Genomic DNA, 7,841 nt, shown 5'->3' with positions numbered 1-7,841 from the left:
GAAGCCTTTCTCACCAAAATCTGAAGAGCCTGGCCTGAATCAGTCAACCACTAGGGACATATGCCCAGGAATGCATCATCTCCATGCAGGCCCCTTTCCCATCCCAAGTACCTCATGGCAAGATATATCAACTTGCTTAAGCCACAGACTTCAGTGGCCTCCACTCAGGGTTCTCTCTTACAGAAACAACCCGGTGAGCATGGTCAGCCTCTGGGTAGCGTGCCACATACCCGTATAAACGGAGTTGGTGTTCATGGACTTTGCAGCTAATAATAGGCCTTGAATCAGTCTCACAGAGTAACCGATGATTTGACATCGTCATTCCCGCAATATCTCATGATTGTGTTTAGGCATTTATTTCCTGAGACATCAATCTGCCTCTTCAATTTGTTATTTGGTCTCCATGTCTCACAGCCATAGAATAAGACAGGGAGCACAAGCGACTCAAAGGTTCAGATTTTTGCCTTTCTGCACAGGTACTGACAACGGCATATACTCTTGCTGAGTGAATCCATATCACCTTGGGCCAAACTACAGTAAGACTTCCTGATGAGACCTGCTGTTCTGAAAACGCATGGACAGACTGTATTGTTTCATCTAGCAAGCCTCCAAACACTTATGCCTTAGCTTTGGCCCGAAAGACCCGGAGTCCTTCTGCAGTACCTTGAGAGCTATAATCAGAACCTCCAGGGACTCCACAAAGATCACTGCATCATTGGCAAAAACAAGGTCAGCGACCTTGGTATTACCAACCAACAGATATTCAACAATGACTGATCCATAATTTTGCCTGGTATCCAGTCCACACAAGTGTTAAAAATGATAGGGCTATGAGTTATGTGTTGGTCCCCATGTATCTGGCACCAAACATGTAAACAGTTCTTTCCTTCCAAACTTTGCATGCATAGTCTACAAGGCAGAGGACTGCTGGTTTCAGGTTCTAGGGACATGAGCCTCACCGCTTGACTTGGTAAAGCAATGCTGCTGGTGTGGCAATGGATGGAGATTGATCGCATCATGTTAGTTCGTTGGAGGATCCTTCAAAACTGTAAGGTTTTCTGGAGTGCTGAGTTCTTTCCTACCAACCACAGACTTGTTGCAAAACTGAGAGATACGCATCAGGTCCAAGAAAATTTCAAAGATGCAACCCAACAGGGTTCCATCTTGAGAAACTGAGGGACCAGGTGTGTACTCAGGAGCATGCAGTGGCAATCTCTAATCGGTTTGAAGTGCTTAGTACTCTGGAGGACCCTGGAGAGCTGTGGGATACCTTTGAGCATTAACGTCTCAAAGCTGCCAAGGACGGTGTCCAAGGTTTAGAATGGAGTTGCCTCGAGGGAGACACTGGGGAATATAGTTGTGCTGGGGACTTGGAGCGACACAGGACTCTTGTCACATGGACTAGAAGAAGTGTTGGGGTGGAATTTCCAGCTTCTTCCCTGTCAATTCTGGAGCGAGTCCCTGCTCCATCACTTTTCAACACTTGCATGGACTGGGTTTTAGGCAAAGTTGTTGTGGAGCATCTGTTAGTGTTAGCTTTTTTTTTTCACTGACCATGTTTTTGCTGATGATGTTCTACTTGTGGAATCACTGAAGGTCCAGGTGATGGATCTCAGTGCTGCATGAGAAGACAAAGCCACTGTGACTGAAGGTCTCTTGGGCCAAAACCAAGTTTCAGTCATTTGGAGGCTTGCTGGATGACACCCTAAACAGTTCAGTTTGTTTATGCATGTGGTGAGGACATCAAGGTCACCAAAAGTTTCACACACCTTGGTAGTGCAGTGCCTAACAATTGTGGGTCTTATCAGGAAGTTATTCGATGGATTGGCCTGGCCCACGGTGTTATGGACTTGAATGCTCAACATGACTATATGGTGGTGTTGATATCTATGTAGGTAGACAAAGGTTCGAATCTAAGTCTTGTGCTCCCCGTCTAACCATATGGCTGTGAGACATGGACACTAAATAGTGATTTGGAGAGGCGTGTTAATGTCTTTGGTACTAGTGTCTTCACAGGATCATGAAATATTGCTAGATTGACTTTGTGTTGAACTACTTAATGAAACTGAAGCAAGGCCTGTTACCAGCTTAGTCCGTGAATGCCAACTTCAGCTACATTGGCACATGGCATGCTTCCTGAACGTCAATCCTGCAAGAGACAACCCTGAGTGGAGACCAAGAGGACGCCCACTAACTCATGGCTGGGGCAAGTTTTTCAATGCTGCTGGGAGGGGCTTAAAAATGATAAGGGTGCTATGTGGAGGCTTGCTTGGAGGAACCAATGGGGGTAGAGGCAGTGAAGTGATGCACCCCCTGGTGTAATGCCCCCTTTTAGTTTATTAGTTGGCAATGATACAGCCCTGCCTTATCTGTGTTTATGGTCAAGAAGATGGATATGCTTCCCCCCGTCCACACACACACACTTTATGGCACTCGGTCCAGACCGTCTTGACATGCATTGAATCAAATGCCTTCTTGAGACTGATATAGACTGCAATCATCCCCTTTCAAAAACATGCCGGCATTCCACCAGTATGCAAGCACTAAGATGCAGTCACATGTCAACTTCTCAGCAGGACCTTGACTTCTCAGGTCTCTGCAGCTTCAGCAGCTGGTTGTGAGTCTACATCAGCAACAGATGGACAAGCACCCTACTTGGCACACTGAGTAGCGTAGTACTACAGTAGTTATTGAAGTCTTGGCAGTCCCTTTTCCCTTTCTTGATAGGGACAACCAGACTCCTCTTCCAGTCAGGAGGAATGGTACTAAATTGCCATAAGGCAGTCAAGTCCACATGAACCAGCAGATCATGGCCTCACCTCCAGCTTGTAGCAGCTCTGGACTGATGTTACTGGTATCAGGTGCCTTGTCACAGCCTCTCTGACCTTGTCAAGAGAGGATGGGTTACATCAATGGGTGGATCAACAACCACTACCTACAATGGAGCAGCTGGAAGTTGCCCAATTGGAGGGTCTGCCATGTACAGTTACTCAAAGTATTCGGCCCAACAACATCTCTGTCTAACACAATACAACCATTTGCTGTTCAGATAGTGCTCTGTGAGAAGGAGGCTCAGAGTGGAGCTTCTTTACTGTTTAGTAAGCAGGTCGGAGGTGATTTGCATTGAGATGGCCATGACATCCTCAGCGATCCTCCTGACAGTCCCCTGACTTATATACCCTTGAGGATCCTGTAGAGCTAAGGAATACCTTCAAATGTGAGGAAGAGTTTCACGTTTAGGGTATCCCACAGTTCTACAGAGTCCTCAAGGGTATAGAGATACAAGTGAAGAGGGTATGTCAGGAGTCTCGCTGAGGATGTCGAGAGCAATCTCCATGTGAATGACCTTCGACCTGCTTACCAAGCCCCAAAGAAGCTCCAATTCGAACCTCCCTCTCAGGTAAGTGTATCTGAACAGCAGATGGCTGCCTTGTGCCAGACATGGCATTGAGCTGAGTACTTTGAGCAGTTGTACACGGCAGACCCTTCGAGTGAGCAGTTTCCAGCTGCTGGGTTGCATATTGCAGGTACTGATCCATCCATCAACAGAAGCCCACCTTCTCTAGGCAAGCTCAGAGAGGTGTGACAAAGTAGAGGGATGGAAAGGCAGCAGGTATCTGTGGAGTAGAGCTGCGCAAAACTGGACAGCACGCAGGCTGCATGTTGCCTCAACTGCCAGTCCTGACTGGAAGGGGGACTGGTCATCCCTATCTGGAAAGGGAAAGGGAACCACTAGGACTGCAACAACTACTGTGGTATTATGCTGCTCAGTGTGCCAGTCAATCTATTGCTGATACCTGAGCAGTCTGGGTTTACAATAAGTAATTTGACAACTGACTGTATCCTAGCGCTTTGCGTACTGGCAGAACACCAATATGTGTTTCGACAGAGGATGCTTCCAGCCTATGTCGATCTCAAGAAAGCATTTGACTCAGTGCATTGTGAGGTACTCTGGAATCTCCTGCAACTCTGTGGGATTCCTGCAAGGACCACTGGTTTGCTGACTGGTCCATACTCTGAGACTGAGAGGGTTGGGTTGGGGGAGCATGTCCAGCTTCTTTTCCATCAACACGAGAGTAAGGCAGGGCTGACCTTGTCCCATTGCTTTTCTGCAATTGTATGGACTGGGTTGTGGACCAGTCATTGTGGGGCATCTGTTGGCAATACCAGGTACATTGACCTTGTTTTTGCTGATGATGCAAGAATCCATGCGGAATCGCAGGACGCCTCCACTCCAGTGACTCTGGCCCCTGGTTCTCGAGGCACTGTATGAGGTGAAGTCTTTGGGACTTCCAGTCTCGGGGGCACCTTACTCACCAGTCGATCCTGAGTGGAGGAGGGCAAAGAGGTACCCACAAAGTTTGTGGTTAGAGTAAATCAATGGATCCTGCTAGGAGATACTTGATATAGGAAAGGTGCCTGCATGAAAACTTGCTCATATAAACCTCCAGAGATGGCACTGTAGGGTGGTAAGGTAACATGCCCCCTGGGGGTTATGTCCAATGATTGAGTGAATGGATACCAAAAATTCAATAAATATTGACGTAGGAATGCCTGGATGTCACAAAGAGAAAGATACATAATTGAGACGAAGAACATAAAGAGGACAAGATAGTATATTTGGAGCTATGAAAGTTCTTATTTATGGTATGTAACAATTCTTAATCTTAAAGAAGGGATGATGGTGCATGTAGAAGAGAATATCAGTCAAGAACAGATGCACTGAAAACAGACACCCTAGAATATATTTATAAGTTACAAAAGACTGACAAAGGGAAAAATGACATGTGAAACACATAAGTAAACTATGCGAAGGCCAGGGTGCTGGGATAGAATATCTGTACAAAGAAAGGGCAAGGTTTCAGAAAATAATGAAAGGCCGGGATGTTAAGACTGAATGGAGGTGTGGATGATCTAGATCAGGGGTGGGCAACCTTTTCGAAGGGACGGCCAGATGAGACTTTCAGGAGCAGGCAGCGGGCCAGATTGAAAAACGAGAACACAAAAAAAGACAAAAAACCTACAGATCAGTGAGACAACTGGTGCTGCTTGCCATGAAGTGCTTTAATGTCCGACTCGGTGGATGAGGTAGACAACAGAATAATGTCACTGAGGTGGAGGTTTGAGAGTTGGGAGCAAAGTCGAGACTTATTGTCTTTCATTACGGAGAAGAGCAGCTCACAACAGTAGTTGGAGCTAGGCAAGGAAAATACTCAAACTTAACATCAGACAACTGATCATGTCTAAACCTCAACCTTGAAGGCATTGATGTGTGTGTGCATGTCTGTCAGGAGAATGCCTTTGCCATGCAGCTTCACACTGAGGGCGTTCAGATGTGATAATGTCCGTGAGTAGGGCCAGGCCAGCGAGCCATTGCGCGTCAAGATGATCAGCATGGGGTTAGATTCTTCTGGCGGAGGAAAGTGGCGATCTCCTGCCAGTGATGTCTGTGAGTAGGGCCAGGCCAACAAGCCATTGCGGACCAGAGTGGGGAAGATTCTTCTGACGGAGGAAAGTGGCGATCTCCTGCTGCAGGTCGCACACACGGACAGCATGACCCCACAACAAGACAGCTTCAGCCTGTCCTTTTTTGTTTGAATTAAATAGGACAACCAGATCTCAAAAAGGACAGACAGTCTTTAAAAGAACAGACCTGGAAACTCTCGCAGAGTGAGGTGAGGAGTGCAGGCTTGCCAAACAGTATTTGCCAGCAGATGCTGTTTGGCATTTTCTTTCCTTGGGTTTCGCGGGCCGGATTGCAGTGTTAATGCCTGGCAGGGTGACGGGCCAGACGCCAGGCCTTCATGGGCCAGATATGGCCCGCGGGCCGGAGGTTGCCCGCCCCTGATCTAGATGGTTAGATACAATAAGACTGTGCAATGTGCAAATACTGAATGAAACTGGAGGATGCAAGAGAGCTGACAAATAACAGGAAGTGAAAACTTGTACAGCAGAATTAATGAAATACAAATGAACCCCCATTTTAACTTGTCACCACTGTCTGCCTCAGTTCTGATGATCTCTGAACATAGACCATGAATGATATTGTGATCATAACAAATAAAAGGGTCGGGGACAAAAGATGGCAGTGATGTTGACTGATTATCTAACTATGTTGTTTTCTGATATAAAGTACTTGATTATCTGCTTTTATAAAAAAGTAGTATATAAATGCAAGAATTGCTTAAAATATAATAATCCTTGTACCTTAATATGAAGGAACAGGCACCGAAGGTCCTAACACTCGCTTGACTACACCGAAAGTCCTTCCTACAATTGATATCTTACTAACCTTTCACTATCTACTGAAGATACTTGCATGTCACAAAGAATTCCCTCTTTAAGAGTGACATTTACTATAAAGTGGATCATTTCTGCAAATTGCTTCCGCAGACCACAAATTCTGTAACTGCTTAAATTATTTTCTTTACAGATTTTGATTTGTGAGAAATTTTATGCAAATTTGTAGTTTTGAGCAAATCCTTGGTGCTGGGTTCTACACCAGTGGAGAAACAGCTCTACCAGGGGGCACACATAATGAAGGCCTCACTTGGAGAACTTTGAGCAGTATGGTTTTCTGATAGGTAACATGGACCTGCTCAAAATGTAGTTATCTCAGCTGTTAAGAGGAGCATGACTGACTGAGAACTAGGAAGGGTATAGTCAATGAACAGAGGAGGACTGGTGTGTCAACTTGTCATGTCTGAGCCATTAAGCTTAATAAATAATTAAATTCAGCTATCTGCAAGTGATTGATTTACCCTTGCTTTATGAAATATGACATCTAATATGCAAGTATAATGATGCTGACATATTTTAATATTACTACATTTTTATATATTCCATTCAGCCCTTAAGACAATTTCTAAACTTCATAAAATCATCTACTGTTAATCAGAATGGAGTAATAGATAAAATTTTAGTGGATGTGTAACTAGAGATGATTTTTAACCCCTTGAATAAGAAAAATAACAAACTTTATAAAATCCTCTAATAATATCCAGTCTAGATTTAAGGTAATGAAGTACTGAAAGGGATATGAATGATTTGTGTTTGCATTTGTAAAATGTAAAGTTTCAAGAAGATTGTGAATATGGGTTGCAGAAGTGAATTTTCATTTACGATGCCCAGCTCTGATTAACATCTCCATTAATGGTGTCAATGTAAACTTCTCTTGCCACACAAGCAACAATATCTCTTACAACTTTCATTCACTAACCCTTTTCTGTTTCCACTTTTAAGGTGGTGGCCTCTGATACCTGTTGCTCCATGATTTTGTTATTAAAGGCAGTATAGCAAGGAAGCTTATCTGGTAGTGAAATTGTTTGCATGGGAGGCTCTTGTGACTTCCTTTAGTATCTCAAATTTTCATAATTTAGTGATCCAAATCTTGCAATGATACCTATGCAATGCTGGTTTCCTGGTGAAAATATCAATTTATATACACACGCTCAAAAAACTATCGTTACAGTGGGGTCCGACTAATTTCACACTGAGCAACCCGGTAATCTCGGCAGGGTTGGTAAGAGTGCAATTACCTCCCCACCTCAGCTCTGCTGGGAGGAGCAGCCTGTAAGGGAGGGATAGAGAGGAAAGGAGACACTGAGATACCAGATATCACAATGATATTAACGGAGTGATTTGAGTGTCACTTGTTTAAGCTTTATATTCACAAATTATTAAACAATAATGTTCATATGATATACGTAACAGCGGTGGGTAGAAGTATTCTCCCATGTCAAAGAAAAAAACAACCATTAACAGTTCAGTTAATAATGTGCCATCCTGGAACTAATGTTTCCACTGAACATTTCTTTCATGAACAAGTTGTGGGCATCTGA

General features: G+C 44.4%; 1 protein-coding gene across 7 annotated transcripts in view; it reads right to left on the bottom strand.

The window, feature by feature from the left end:
* LOC126986299 (telomere length and silencing protein 1 homolog) overlaps positions 1-7,841 on the bottom strand; it is a 76,114-nt gene that overhangs the window by 3,854 nt on the left and 64,419 nt on the right. Inside the window, exon 9 of one of the 7 annotated variants that reach the window (XM_050842436.1) lies at positions 72-7,837. The exons of the other annotated variants lie outside the window; for them this stretch is intronic. The gene's annotated coding sequence lies outside the window, so the exon portion shown is untranslated. Of the gene's footprint in view, positions 1-71; positions 7,838-7,841 lie in introns of those variants that run through there. 7 annotated transcript variants of the gene reach the window in all.

Source organism: Eriocheir sinensis, chromosome 1 (genome assembly GCF_024679095.1).
Source record: "Eriocheir sinensis breed Jianghai 21 chromosome 1, ASM2467909v1, whole genome shotgun sequence".
Taxonomy (NCBI): Eukaryota; Metazoa; Arthropoda; class Malacostraca; order Decapoda; family Varunidae; genus Eriocheir; species Eriocheir sinensis.
Note: the sequence above shows the minus strand (reverse complement) of the source record. Positions and strands in the feature narration are given on the sequence as shown.